Source organism: Armigeres subalbatus, chromosome 1 (assembly GCF_024139115.2).
Source record: "Armigeres subalbatus isolate Guangzhou_Male chromosome 1, GZ_Asu_2, whole genome shotgun sequence".
NCBI lineage: Eukaryota > Metazoa > Arthropoda > Insecta > Diptera > Culicidae > Armigeres > Armigeres subalbatus.
In genome coordinates this window covers 107,678,431-107,693,405 of record NC_085139.1, presented here as the reverse complement: position 1 = coordinate 107,693,405, position 14,975 = coordinate 107,678,431, and the positions used below count along the sequence as shown (strand labels likewise).

Sequence of the window (14,975 nt, the reverse complement as noted above, 5' to 3'; positions counted from 1 at the left end):
TACCCTAAATGTGAGTAAACTACACTAGCGCCTCTGGCGGTGCTGGTCTCGTCAGCTCTTCTGGGTTGCATGAATTTTTAATCGGTTCTTCGGGACAATCACGTCCCGGTTATTAGTTCCTGGTTATGTGTAGATTGTGATTTGCCCGCTTCTTTTCTCACACCCACTCTCATTTCAGGTTGATCGATTTTTGTTACTGAAATATACCCAATTATAACCCATTACTCGTTAGTCACATGTAAGCGTGTACACTAGATCGATTCCCCCCAGAGTAACAAAAAGTTAGAGGTTAGACTCTGTTAGGGATTGGTTAGATATGCTAATCTTCGCAAACATAACCATTTTCATGTTTTATGCTGATGTTGATTTTTTTTTTCATTTTGACAGTTCTTCTCGTTCGCCATCGGTGCCGGCCGGCATCGATTGCTGTTGTGAAAAAAAATGGAAACTGAATCATTTCGAATTGGTTTTGAGCTGTTTTGAGGTGTTCAGCAAATAAAAATCCCACCGAAGCTGAAATTCGATCGTTTGGGTGTGCGGCATTTCAACATCGGTGAATAACGTGCTACAATCGGCAAATGAATCCGGATGACGAACTCTGGATTACCCTGGCTTCGGAGTAAAATCTCTGAAAAACAAATATGTGTTTGAGCCATTGGAACCGGAATGTTGTTTCCATCGCCCACCGGGAAAAGATTACAGGTAGCTGGCAGCAATACGGTACCGTATCACATCTGGCTGTACGGAACATCCAAGGACTAATCATGTAAGTTATCTCTGCAAATGTAAATTTATAATGTTTATATTGAATTTTGCCTCCATGATTTACACCGAGCAGTCAATGCCAGTCAGAATCCCGAAAGCGAACGCAGGTAACCAGCGTATGTTCAAATTACCCTATCGACGCCGAAAATCACCGACGCTGAAATTTGAGCGTTTGCCTGTTTGGCGTTTTAACACCGGCGAATAAGGTGCTTGCCAGAGTAAACGCGACGTGCGATGCGACGCGACGCGACAGTGCAATTTGACAGCCTGTTGATAATGATTGTTATTCTTTTACGTGAGTCGCGTCGCGTCGCATCGCTCGTCGCGTTTACTCTGGCTTCACCCCAAACACACTCTTGTTTCGTATCGTCGTAGTGGAGGAGTTCCTTCCGGCTGGTCGGAATATCCAAGGATTAATCATGTGAGTATTCTCTGCACATGTGAGTTCATTATATGTATTCATATTGAATTGTGTTTTCAGGATTTGCACCATGTAGGCAATTCCAGCCAGAATCCCGAAAGAGAATGCAGGTACCCAGCAGCGTAGGTAAAAATGATCAAACAAAAATACCATCGAAGCTGAAATTCTAATGTTTGACTCTTCTGCGTTTCAACACCGGCGACAGAACAACAATAATCGGCGTATAACACCTGCAGAGCCACCGGAAACAAAATATTATTTTCATTGCCAGGCAGGGTTCGCTGGTACCATATCGCATCCGGCTATTCGGAATATCCAAGGATTAATCATGTAAGTTTTCTCTGCAAATGTAAATTCATTATGTTGATATTGAATTTTGTCTCCAGGATTTGCACCATGTAAGCACTGCTAGTCGGTATTCCGGAAGAGAACGCTGGTGCCCAGCAGACTAAATGATCTAATCGACGACAATCAAATGAAAATAATACCACCGAAGTCGAAATTCGAGCGTTTGGCTGTTCGGCGTTTTAACACCGGTAACAGAACAACAATAAGCGGAGAATATCACGGGCAGATTCGTACCCTCGCATCGGAGCATTCCTTGTAAGAAAACGCATATTTGTATAAGCCACCGGAAGCATAATGTTGTTTCTGTCGCCTACAACAGTAATTCGGTACCGTATAGAATCCGGCTGTAAGGAATATCAGGATTAATTTTGTCTTCAGGATTTGCACCCCATAATCAATGTCAATGAATCATTGGCAGTGGCTGATTTTCTACCCGTCGCTGCCACATCCAGGCGTTATCGTATATGCGCAAATAGTTAGCATGAATTAACCGCCAGAAATTTGTATGGCGAAAGACATCTAACGTGGGTTTTCTCACAATTAGGAACTTTTCATGAAAAACTATTTGGTACCGGTTGTGTAGGAAGGTATCCGCTACTACGCCTACCAAATATTTTTTCGATGAAGGTGCTTAATTTTGAGAAATCGAACCTTAGATGTCTTTCGCCATACAAATTTCAGATAGTTAACTCCTAGTGTGCCGCTGTAAGCACGCTCAAAGTAGGCGATTCATTAGAATCACGGATTTTAATTTAATATTTTCATGCAGCCCAAGGCTGGCTCATCTCGGATTTAATTTATTTTTAATTTAATTTAATTTATTTTTTGTTGGCTGGCTCGTCTCCAGATTTCAATTTAAATTTTAATTTAATTTTAATTTAATTTTAATTTAATTTTAATTTAATTTTAATTTAATTTTAATTTAATTTTAATTTAATTTTAATTTAATTTTAATTTAATTTTAATTTAATTTTAATTTAAGTTTAATTTAATTTTAATTTAATTTTAATTTAATTTTAATTTAATTTTAATTTAATTTTAATTTAATTTTAATTTAATTTTAATTTAATTTTAATTTTATTTTAATTTAATTTTAATTTAATTTTAATTTAATTTTAATTTAATTTTAATTTAATTTTAATTTAATTTTAATTTAATTTTAATTTAATTTTAATTTAATTTTAATTTAATTTTAATTTAATTTTAATTTAATTTTAATTTAATTTTAATTTAATTTTAATTTAATTTTAATTTAATTTTAATTTAATTTTAATTTAATTTTAATTTAATTTTAATTTAATTTTAATTTAATTTTAATTTAATTTTAATTTAATTTTAATTTAATTTTAATTTAATTTTAATTTAATTTTAATTTAATTTTAATTTAATTTTAATTTAATTTTAATTTAATTTTAATTTAATTTTAATTTAATTTTAATTTAATTTTAATTTAATTTTAATTTAATTTTAATTTAATTTTAATTTAATTTTAATTTAATTTTAATTTAATTTTAATTTAATTTTAATTTAATTTTAATTTAATTTTAATTTAATTTTAATTTAATTTTAATTTAATTTTAATTTAATTTTAATTTAATTTTAATTTAATTTTAATTTAATTTTAATTTAATTTTAATTTAATTTTAATTTAATTTTAATTTAATTTTAATTTAATTTTAATTTAATTTTAATTTAATTTTAATTTAATTTTAATTTAATTTTAATTTAATTTTAATTTAATTTAATTTTAATTTAATTTTAATTTAATTTTAATTTAATTTTAATTTAATTTTAATTTAATTTTAATTTAATTTTAATTTAATTTTAATTTAATTTTAATTTAATTTTAATTTAATTTTAATTTAATTTAATTTTAATTTAATTTTAATTTAATTTCAATTTAATTTTAATTTAATTTTAATTTAATTTTAATTTAATTTTAATTTAATTTTAATTTAATTTTAATTTAATTTTAATTTAATTTTAATTTAATTTTAATTTAATTTTAATTTAATTTTAATTTAATTTTAATTTAATTTTAATTTAATTTTAATTTAATTTTAATTTAATTTTAATTTAATTTTAATTTAATTTTAATTTAATTTTAATTTAATTTTAATTTAATTTTAATTTAATTTTAATTTAATTTTAATTTAATTTTAATTTAATTTTAATTTAATTTTAATTTAATTTTAATTTAATTTTAATTTAATTTTAATTTAATTTTAATTTAATTTTAATTTAATTTTAATTTAATTTTAATTTAATTTTAATTTAATTTTAATTTAATTTTAATTTAATTTTAATTTAATTTTAATTTAATTTTAATTTAATTTTAATTTAATTTTAATTTAATTTTAATTTAATTTTAATTTAATTTTAATTTAATTTTAATTTAATTTTAATTTAATTTTAATTTAATTTTAATTTAATTTTAATTTAATTTTAATTTAATTTTAATTTAATTTTAATTTAATTTTAATTTAATTTTAATTTAATTTTAATTTAATTTTAATTTAATTTTAATTTAATTTTAATTTAATTTTAATTTTAATTTTAATTTAATTTTAATTTAATTTTAATTTAATTTTAATTTAATTTTAATTTAATTTTAATTTAATTTTAATTTAATTTTAATTTAATTTTAATTTAATTTTAATTTAATTTTAATTTAATTTTAATTTAATTTTAATTTAATTTTAATTTAATTTTAATTTAATTTTAATTTAATTTTAATTTAATTTTAATTTAATTTTAATTTAATTTTAATTTAATTTTAATTTAATTTTAATTTAATTTTAATTTAATTTTAATTTAATTTTAATTTAATTTTAATTTAATTTTAATTTAATTTTAATTTAATTTTAATTTAATTTTAATTTAATTTTAATTTAATTTTAATTTAATTTTAATTTAATTTTAATTTAATTTTAATTTAATTTTAATTTAATTTTAATTTAATTTTAATTTAATTTTAATTTAATTTTAATTTAATTTTAATTTAATTATAATTTAATTTAATTTTAATTTAATTTAATTTTAATTTAATTTTAATTTAATTTTAATTTAATTTTAATTTAATTTTAATTTAATTTTAATTTAATTTTAATTTAATTTTAATTTAATTTTAATTTAATTTTAATTTAATTTTTAATTTAATTTTAATTTAATTTTAATTTAATTTTAATTTAATTTTAATTTAATTTTAATTTAATTTTAATTTAATTTTAATTTAATTTTAATTTAATTTTAATTTAATTTTAATTTAATTTTAATTTAATTTTAATTTAATTTTAATTTAATTTTAATTTAATTTTAATTTAATTTTAATTTAATTTTAATTTAATTTTAATTTAATTTTAATTTAATTTTAATTTAATTTTAATTTAATTTTAATTTAATTTTAATTTAATTTTAATTTAATTTTAATTTAATTTTAATTTAATTTTAATTTAATTTTAATTTAATTTTAATTTAATTTTAATTTAATTTTAATTTAATTTTAATTTAATTTTAATTTAATTTTAATTTAATTTTAATTTAATTTTAATTTAATTTTAATTTAATTTTAATTTAATTTTAATTTAATTTTAATTTAATTTTAATTTAATTTTAATTTAATTTTAATTTAATTTTAATTTAATTTTAATTTAATTTTAATTTAATTTTAATTTAATTTTAATTTAATTTTAATTTAATTTTAATTTAATTTTAATTTAATTTTAATTTAATTTTAATTTTAATTTTAATTTAATTTTAATTTAATTTTAATTTAATTTTAATTTAATTTTAATTTAATTTTAATTTAATTTTAATTTAATTTTAATTTAATTTTAATTTAATTTTAATTTAATTTTAATTTAATTTTAATTTAATTTTAATTTAATTTTAATTTAATTTTAATTTAATTTTAATTTAATTTTAATTTAATTTTAATTTAATTTTAATTTAATTTTAATTTAATTTTAATTTAATTTTAATTTAATTTTAATTTAATTTTAATTTAATTTTAATTTAATTTTAATTTAATTTTAATTTAATTTTAATTTAATTTTAATTTAATTTTAATTTAATTTTAATTTAATTTTAATTTAATTTTAATTCAATTTTAATTTAATTTTAATTTAATTTTAATTTAATTTTAATTTAATTTTAATTTAATTTTAATTTAATTTTAATTTAATTTTAATTTAATTTTAATTTAATTTTAATTTAATTTTAATTTAATTTTAATTTAATTTTAATTTAATTTTAATTTAATTTTAATTTAATTTTAATTTAATTTTAATTTAATTTTAATTTAATTTTAATTTAATTTTAATTTAATTTAATGCATCTCGGAAAGAATTCCTGGAGGAATCTCCGGGCTGGATGTCCTAGATCTTGAAAATAATTAGAAGGAACTGTCCCATGGCATTCCTGGAGGAATCTCCGATGAAACTCTTGGAGGAATCCCCAAAGGTGGAGGAATTTCCAAAGGAACCTCTACAGGAATCTACGAAAGAATTCCTGGAGGAATCTCCGAAAGAACTCTTGAACTCGCTTCTGGAGGGATCTCCGAAACAACTTCTGCATTATTTTCCAAGAAATATATGAAGAAACTCTTGCAGAATTCTCCTAAAAGTTTCTGCGAAAAAAACTTGTGGAGGAACTTATGAAATAATACTTACATGAATCTTCGAAGGAACTCCTGGAGTAGTCTCAGTAGGAATTTCTAAAAGAAACTCTGAAGGTATTCTTAGAGGAAACTCTAAAGGAACTTCTGGAGAATTTTTCGAAGGTACTTCTGAAGGAAGCTCCAAAAGAACTTGCGGAGGAATTTCCGAAGAAACTCATGCAGGAATCTCCGAAGGCACTTCTGCAGGAGTCTCAGTAGGAATGTCTGGAGGAATTCCTGAAGGAATCTCCAAATGAACGTCTTGAGGAATCTCCGAAGAAATTCCTGGAGGAATCTCCGAAAAAACTCCTGGAGGAATCTCTGAAAGAACTGCTGCAGGAAACTCATGGAGGAATCTCATAAGGAACTTTTGGAGGATACTTCGAAGAAATTCTTGGAGCAATCCCAAAAAGAATTCCTGGAGGAATGTTAAAAGGGATTCCTGGAACAATATTTAAAAAGATCTCTGAAGGAATCTACGAATGAAACCCTGAATTTATCTCTAAAGGAACTTCCAAAGCATTCTTGAAGGAATTTATGAAGAAATTGCTGGATACATTTGTGAAAGAATACCTAGAGGAATTTTTCAAAGGAACTCCGGAAGGAATTTCTACAGGAACTCCTGAATGAATATTAAAAAGAACTCCTGGAGGAATCTACGAAATAATTTATGAGAGCATCTCAGTAAGAATTCCTAGAATCTCCAATGGAACTTCTGGAGGAATCTCCGAAACAACTTCTGGAGGTATTCCGGTACTCTTGAAGGAATTTTCAAATAAATGCGGTAGAATCTACGAAAGAACTTGTGGAGGAATTTTCGAAGCAAGTCAATTACTTTGATAATATATAAAGTTACTATGTCATTTGCTTATAATTCTGTTTCTTCGTTTTCGGTTTCGGATTGCTACTACAATTGGTACTCTTGAGCTCAACTATCGGAAGTTTATTTTGGGCTTTAAATATTGATGTTCATACAAGTGTGTAATATAATTAATGTGGTTCATTCACTGATAATTTGCGGTCCTTGGACGACTACACAATTACGAAGATTCGGATTCATTCTACCTACCACTTAAATCAACTATTTGATCCAGAACTTGAATTTGATCCATGATCATCCGGATGTCCTGATTCCTGTCCTGCGAGATAACTTGTCCGCGTCTCGTAGTTGTCTAGATGACGAGAGTACGGTTCCCGGCCGATTAAAAAGGCCGTATCGGAATATGACCGCATCGTACTCAAAGACATCATCTACGCTGCGACCGCTTCGCGTCTACTACGCTGCAATTTTCGTGGTGGACCAGGTTCCGGATCGAATATAGAAGACCGCTCCGGAATAGGCGGCGGCTGTAGTGTAAATTGCAAAACTGCTTCCTTCCTATAGTCTATACATTATAAAACACGGGTTAGGATAAAGATAAAATTATAATTTCATAATACATTACCTTAATTCAGCTAAATGTGGTTAATCTAAATGTATAACAATTACTTTGGTAAATATAGAAAATTTCTAAGACGATTTTTATTGATAATTTATTTACATTCATCTGTTACTCGAGGCAGTTATGTATATTATGTACTTTCACTAGGCATATATATACATTCTGCCTCGAATGACAGCTGAATGTAAATAAATCAGCATGAAAGCCCTTTCAAAACAACCCTCACAACTCCCTAACCGCTCACTGCAAAACATTGCTAACGTTATACTAAAGTGAGGCTAACAGGTTAGATTAAATTATGCAACTTACATAAACATATCTAACAAAAGTGTTGCAGATCTGTCTAATTTTAGTCTCATTTTACCCTAACGTTAGTGAGAAAATTAGAGTAACTTTCTAACAGGTTACACTCATGTTAGGGTCAAGTTAGAGTAACCTTGTTTGCGGCCGCCATGATTTGACGTCTATTTGTTTTCAGATTGGGCACTCACACCCGCATGGAAGGATGTCTAAAGGCGAACAGGAATCTACCTAAATTTGACACAAACCACCCTAGTCGGGCTTCAAATTCATCTTGGACACGAATCAAGTGCATATTTTAGTCAACTAATTTTGCAAGTGTTTGTTTGTTCACCACACGGTCATACGCCAGCGGCAGGCAAACCAGTTTAGCTGTCAAGATTTCTCCCGCGCTTTTACGTCACCATATTTTTTTCAAAACCGTTTTTCCATTTAGTGAAGTCGGAGTTGTTGTGTGCGATAAACAAATTATTTGCATATTACATATGTTGTTAAATTTGCTCGGAAAACCGTTGTCCAGGAAATCATCGAGAACCCAGAATCGCTAAAATCCCGAAATTTTCGGCAAGAAGGTGGAGCAGCATACGAGGCGGAGGATTATCGGATCGAAATATGTCTCGAAAAAGTGAGTATTGAAAACATTCTTGATTTAGGATTCTTATACCTATACCTAAACTATTCTGAATACAACGGTAAATATTATTTTGTTTTCTATTGCAGCAATAATAACGTTCGAATCTGCATCCTGCAGTATCCATGGATCACTGCTGTGATTTTTCCTGCTATTATGTAAATCATCAGGCGATGGGACCGACGTCGAATTAATCATCTATGTCAAAAGCTAAGTATTCTGGGTCTTGATTTATTATTTATTTTCAGTATTTCATTGTCAATTTCCTGTGATTTATTCTCAAAAAAAGGGGAATCCTGAGTGTACTTTTCGGTAATTATGGATGGATTACACAGATAACTTGGGTGAATTTCTTCAAGAATACTTAGTGGAATCATTCTTGAATCATTAATGGACTTGTTTAGGTATCCTTATGGAATTTCTTTGGGAATCCCTTAAATGATGTGTTCAGGAATCCTAAGTGGAGTATTTTGGAAATCCTTAGATGATTACTTTCGTAAACCTGGGAGGATTTTTTTTTGGGAATCCTTGGTAGATTCCTTCTTTCATCCTTAAAGGATTGCTTCGGGAATCATGTAGGGATTGCATCGACAGTCCTGGGAGGATTCCTTTGGGAATTCCAGAGGTTTTCCTACAGGTCACCTGGAGGAATTCCTCCGGGAATCTTGGAGGAGATACCTTCGGGAATCCTGGAAGAGATTCCTTCGGGAATCCTGGAGGAGATTCCTTCGAGAATCCTTGAGAGACTTCTTCGGGAATTCTTAAGCGATTCCTTCGGGAATTCTGAAGATATTGATTAGAGAATCCTAAAGGGATTGCTTCGACAGTTCTGAAGGGATTGCTTCGACAGTTCTGGTGGGATTCCTTCGGGAATCCTGGGGGGATTCCTTCGGGAATCCTGGGGAAATTCCTTCGAGAATCCTGGGGGGATTCCTTCGGGAATCCTGGGGGGATTCCTGGGGGGATTCCTTCGGGAATCCTGAGGGGATTCCTTCGGGAATCCTGGGGGTATTCCTTCGGGAATCCTGGGGGGATTCCTTCGGGAATCCTGGGGGGATTCCTTCGGGAATCCTGGGGGGATTCCTTCGGGAATCCTGGGGATCCTTCTCCTGAATCCTGGGGATTCCTTCAGGAATCCTGGGGATTCCTTCGAATCCTGGGGATTCCTCTCTGGGAATCCTGGGGATTCCTTCGAATCCTGGGGATTCCTTGGGAATCCTGGGGATTCCTTCGAGAATCCTGGGGGATTCCTTCAGGAATCCTGGGGATTCCTTCAGGAATCCTGGGAGATTCCTCAGGAATCCTGGGAGATTCCCTCAGGAATCCTGGGGATTCCTTCAGGAATCCTGGGGATTCCTTCAGGAATCCTGGGGATTCCTTCGAATCCTGGGGATTCCTTCGGGAATCCTGGCGGGATTCCTTCGAGAATCCTGGGGGGATTCCTTCGGGAATCCTGGGGGGATTCCTTCGGGAATCCTGGGGGGATTCCTTCGGGAATCCTGGGGGGATTCCTTCGGGAAGTTCTTCCAGGAATTTATTCACAAGTTCTTTCAGGAATTCCTTCGGAAGTTGCTCCAGGAATTCCTTCGAAGTTCCTCCAGGAATTCCTTCGGAAGTTCCTCCAGGAATTCCTCCGGAAGTTCCTCCAGGAATTCCTCCGGAAGTTCCTCCAGGAATTCCTCCGGAAGTTCCTCCAGGAATTCCTCCGGAAGTTCCTCCAGGAATTCCTCCGGAAGTTCCTCCAGGAATTCCTCCGGAAGTTCCTCCAGGAATTCCTCCGGAAGTTCCTCCAGGAATTCCTCCGGAAGTTCCTCCAGGAATTCCTCCGGAAGTTCCTCCAGGAATTCCTCCGGAAGTTCCTCCAGGAATTCCTCCGGAAGTTCCTCCAGGAATTCCTTCGGAAGTTCCTCCAGGAATTCCTCCGGAAGTTCCTCCAGGAATTCCTCCGGAAGTTCCTCCAGGAATTCCTCCGGAAGTTCCTCCAGGAATTCCTCCGGAAGTTCCTCCAGGAATTCCTCCGGAAGTTCCTCCAGGAATTCCTCCAAAAGTTCATCCAGGAATTCCTCCGGAAGTTCCTCCAGGAAGTCCTCCGGAAGTTCCTCCAGGAAGTCCTCTGGAAGTTCCTCCAGGAAGTCCTCCGGAAGTTCCTCCAGGAAGTCCTCCGGAAGTTCCTCCAGGAAGTCCTCCGGAAGTTCCTCCAGGAAGTCCTCCGGAAGTTCCTCCAGGAAGTCCTCCGGAAGTTCCTCCAGGAAGTCCTCCGGAAGTTCCTCCAGGAATTCCTCCGGAAGTTCCTCCAGGAATTCCTTCGGAAGTTCCTCCAGGAATTTCTTCGGAACTTCCTCCAGGAATTCCTTCGGTAGTTCCTCCAGGAATTCCTTCGGTAGTTCCTCCAGGAATTCCTACGAAAGTTCCTCCAGAAATTCTTTCAGAAGTTCCTCCAGGAATTCCTTCGGAAGTTCCTCCAGGAATTGCTCCGTAAGTTCCTCCAGGAATTCTTTCGGAAGTTCCTCCAGGAATTCCTTCAGAAGTTCTTTCAGGAGTTCCTTCACAAGTTCCTCCAGGAATTCCTTCACAAGTTCTTTCAGGAGTTCCTTCACAAGTTCTTCCAGGAATTTCTTCGGAAGTTTCTCCAGGAAATCCTTCGGAAGTTCCTCCAGGAATTCCTTCAGAAGTTCTATCATGAATTCCTTCGGAAGTTCCTCCAGGAATTCCTTCGGAAGTTTCTCAAGGAATTCCTTCACAAGTTCTTCCAGGAATTCCTTCACAAGTTCTTCCAGGAATTTCATCGGAAGTTTCTCCAGGAATTCCTTCGGCAGCTTCTCAAAGAATTCCTTCGGAAGTTTCTCCAAGAATTCCTCCGTAAGTTCCTCCAGGAATTCCTTTGGAAGTTCCTCCAGGAAATCCTTCGGAAGTTCCTCCAGGAATTCCTTCGGAAGTTCCTCCAGGAATTCCTTCGGAAGTTCCTCCAGGAATTACTTCGGAAGTTCCTCCAGGAATTCCTTCGGAAGTTCCTCCAGGAATTCCTTCAGAAGTTCCTCCAGGAATTCTTTCAGAAGTTCCTCCAGGAATTCTTTCGGAAGTTCCTCCAAGAATTCCTTCGGAAGTTCCTCCAGGAATTCCTTCGGTAGTTCCTCCAGGAATTCTTCCGGAAGTTCCTCCAGGAATTCATTCAGAAGTTCCTCCAGGAATTCCTTCGGTACTTCTTCCAGGAATTCCTTCGGAAGTTCCTCCAGGAATTTTTTCGGAAGTTCCTCCAGGAATTCTTTCAGAAGTTCCTCCAGGAATTCCTTCAGAAGTTCCTCCAGGAATTGCTCCGTGAGTTCCTCCAGGAAGTCATTCGGAAGTTCCTCCAGGAATTCCTTCAGAAGTTCTATCAGGAATTCCTTCGGAAGTTCCTCCACGAATTCCTTCGGAAGTTTCTCCAGGAATTCTTTCACAAGTTCTTCCAGGAATTCCTTCACAAATTCTTCCAGGAATTTCTTCGGAAGTTTCTCCAGGAATTCCTTTGGAAGTTTCTCCAAGAATTCCTCCGTAAGTTCCTCCAGGAATTCCTTCGAAGTTCCTCCAGAAATTCCTTCGGAAGATCCTCCAGGAATTGCTTCGGAAGTTCCTCCAGGAATTCCTTCGGAAATTCCTCCAGGAATTTCTTCGGAAGTTCCTCCAGGAATTCCTTCGGAAATTCCTCCAGGAATTTCTTCGGAAGTTCCTCCAGGAATTCCTTCAGAAGTTCCTCCAGGAATCCTTCGAAAGTTCCTCCAGGAATTCCTTCGGAAGTTTCTCCAGGAATTCCTTCACAAGTTCTTCTAGGAATTCCTTCACCAAGTTCTTCCAGGAATTTCTTCGAAGTTTCTCCAGGAATTCCTTCGGAAGTTCCTCCAGGAATTTCTTCGGAAGTTTCTCCAAGAATTCCTTTGGAAGTTTCTCCAAGAATTCCTCCGTAAGTTCCTCCAGGAATTCCTTCGAAGTTCCTCCAGAAATTTCTTCGGAAGATCCTCCAGGAATTGCTTCGGAAGTTCCTCCAGGAATTCCTTCGGAAATTCCTCCAGGAATTTCTTCGGAAGTTCCTCCAGGAATTCCTTCGGAAATTCCTCCAGGAATTTCTTCGGAAGTTCCTCCAGGAATCCCTTCAGAAGTTCCTCCAGGAATCCCTTCGAAAGTTCCTCCAGGAATTCCTTCGGAAGTTTCTCCAGGAATTCCTTCACAAGTTCTTCCAGGAATTCCTTCACAAGTTCTTCCAGGAATTTCTTCGGAAGTTTCTCCAGGAATTCCTTCACAAGTTCTTCCAGGAATTTCTTCGGAAGTTTCTCCAGGAATTCCTTTGGAAGTTTCTCCAAGAATTCCTCCGTAAGTTCCTCCAGGAATTCCTTCGAAGTTCCTCCAGAAATTCCTTCGGAAGTTCCTCCATGAATTCCTACGGAAGTTCTTCCAGGACCTCCAGGAATTTCTTCAGAAGTTCCTCCAGGAATTCCTTCGGAAATTCCTCCAGGCATTCCTTCTGAAGCTCCTCCAGTATTTCCTTCGGAAGTTCCTCCAGTATTTCCTTCGGAAGTTCCTCCAGTATTTCCTTCGGAAGTTCCTCCAGGAATTCCTTCACAAGTTCTTCTAGGAATTCCTTCACAAGTTCTTCCAGGAATTTCTTCGGAAGTTTCTCCAGGAATTCCTTCGGAAGTTCCTCCAGGAATTCCTTCGGAAGTTCCTCCAGGAATTCCTTCGGAAGTTCCTCCAGGAATTCCTTCGGAAGTTCCTCCAGGAATTCCTTCGGAAGTTCCTCCAGGAATTCCTTCGGAAGTTTCTCCAGGAATTCCTTCACAAGTTCTTCCAGGAATTCCTTCACAAGTTCTTCCAGGAATTTATTCTAAAGTTTCACCAGGAAGTCCTTCGGAAGCTTCTCAAAGAATTCCTTCGGAAGTTTCTCCAGGAATTCCTTCGGAGGTTCCTCCAGGAATTCCTTCGGAAGTTCCTCCAGGAATTCCTTCGGAAGTTCCTCCAGGAATTCCTTCGGAAGTTCCTCCAGGAATTCCTTCGGAAGTTCCTCCAGGAGTTCCTTCAGAAGTTCCTCCAGGAAATCCTTCGGAAGTTTCTCCAGGAATTCCTTCGGAACTTTCTCCAGGAATTCCTTCACAAGTTCTTCCAGGAATTCCTTCGGAAGTCACAAGTTCTTCCAGGAATTCCTTCACAAATTCTTCCAGGAATTTCTTCGGAAGTTTCTCCAGGAATTCCTTTGGAAGTTTCTCCAAGAATTCCTCCGTAAGTTCCTCCAGGAATTCCTTCGAAGTTCCTCCAGAAATTCCTTCGGAAGATCCTCCAGGAATTGCTTCGGAAGTTCCTCCAGGAATTCCTTCGGAAATTCCTCCAGGAATTTCTTCGGAAGTTCCTCCAGGAATTCCTTCGGAAATTCCTCCAGGAATTTCTTCGGAAGATCCTCCAGGAATCCCTTCAGAAGTTCCTCCAGGAATCCCTTCGAAAGTTCCTCCAGGAATTCCTTCGGAAGTTTCTCCAGGAATTCCTTCACAAGTTCTTCTAGGAATTCCTTCACAAGTTCTTCCAGGAATTTCTTCGGAAGTTTCTCCAGGAATTCCTTCGGAAGTTCCTCCAGGAATTTCTTCGGAAGTTTCTCCAGGAATTCCTTTGGAAGTTTCTCCAAGAATTCCTCCGTAAGTTCCTCCAGGAATTCCTTCGAAGTTCCTCCAGAAATTCCTTCGGAAGATCCTCCAGGAATTGCTTCGGAAGTTCCTCCAGGAATTCCTTCGGAAATTCCTCCAGGAATTTCTTCGGAAGTTCCTCCAGGAATTCCTTCGGAAATTCCTCCAGGAATTTCTTCGGAAGTTCCTCCAGGAATCCCTTCGGAAGTTCCTCCAGGAATCCCTCGGAAGTTCCTCCAGGAATTCCTTCGGAAGTTTCTCCAGGAATTCTTTCACAAGTTCTTCCAGGAATTCCTTCACAAATTCTTCCAGGAATTTCTTCGGAAGTTTCTCCAGGAATTCCTTCACAAGTTCTTCCAGGAATTTCTTCGGAAGTTTCTCCAGGAATTCCTTTGGAAGTTTCTCCAAGAATTCCTCCGTAAGTTCCTCCAGGAATTCCTTCGAAGTTCCTCCAGAAATTCCTTCGGAAGATCCTCCAGGAATTGCTTCGGAAGTTCCTCCAGGAATTCCTTCGGAAATTCCTCCAGGAATTTCTTCGGAAGTTCCTCCAGGAATTCCTTCGGAAATTCCTCCAGGAATTTCTTCGGAAGATCCTCCAGGAATCCCTTCAGAAGTTCCTCCAGGAATCCCTTCGAAAGTTCCTCCAGGAATTCCTTCGGAAGTTTCTCCAGGAATTCCTTCACAAGTTCTTCTAGGAATTCCTTCACAAGTTCTTCCAGGAATTTCTTCGGAAGTTTCTCCAGGAATTCCTTCGGAAGTTCCTCCAGGA

General features: G+C 33.7%; 2 long non-coding RNA genes across 2 annotated transcripts; one reads left to right on the top strand and one right to left on the bottom strand.

The window, feature by feature from the left end:
- Positions 1-1,102: 1,102 nt before the first annotated feature.
- Positions 1,103-2,374, top strand: LOC134205124 (uncharacterized). The gene is made up of 3 exons (XR_009978064.1): positions 1,103-1,186; positions 1,247-1,516; positions 1,573-2,374. It is a non-coding gene; the product is annotated as an uncharacterized LOC134205124 (long non-coding RNA).
- Positions 2,375-7,119: 4,745 nt separating this feature from the next.
- LOC134205117 (uncharacterized) lies at positions 7,120-8,070 on the bottom strand. Its single transcript, XR_009978060.1, has 2 exons — positions 7,637-8,070; positions 7,120-7,576 (listed from the first exon to the last, which is right to left on the bottom strand). It is a non-coding gene; the product is annotated as an uncharacterized LOC134205117 (long non-coding RNA).
- Between the last annotated feature and the right edge of the window lie 6,905 nt (positions 8,071-14,975).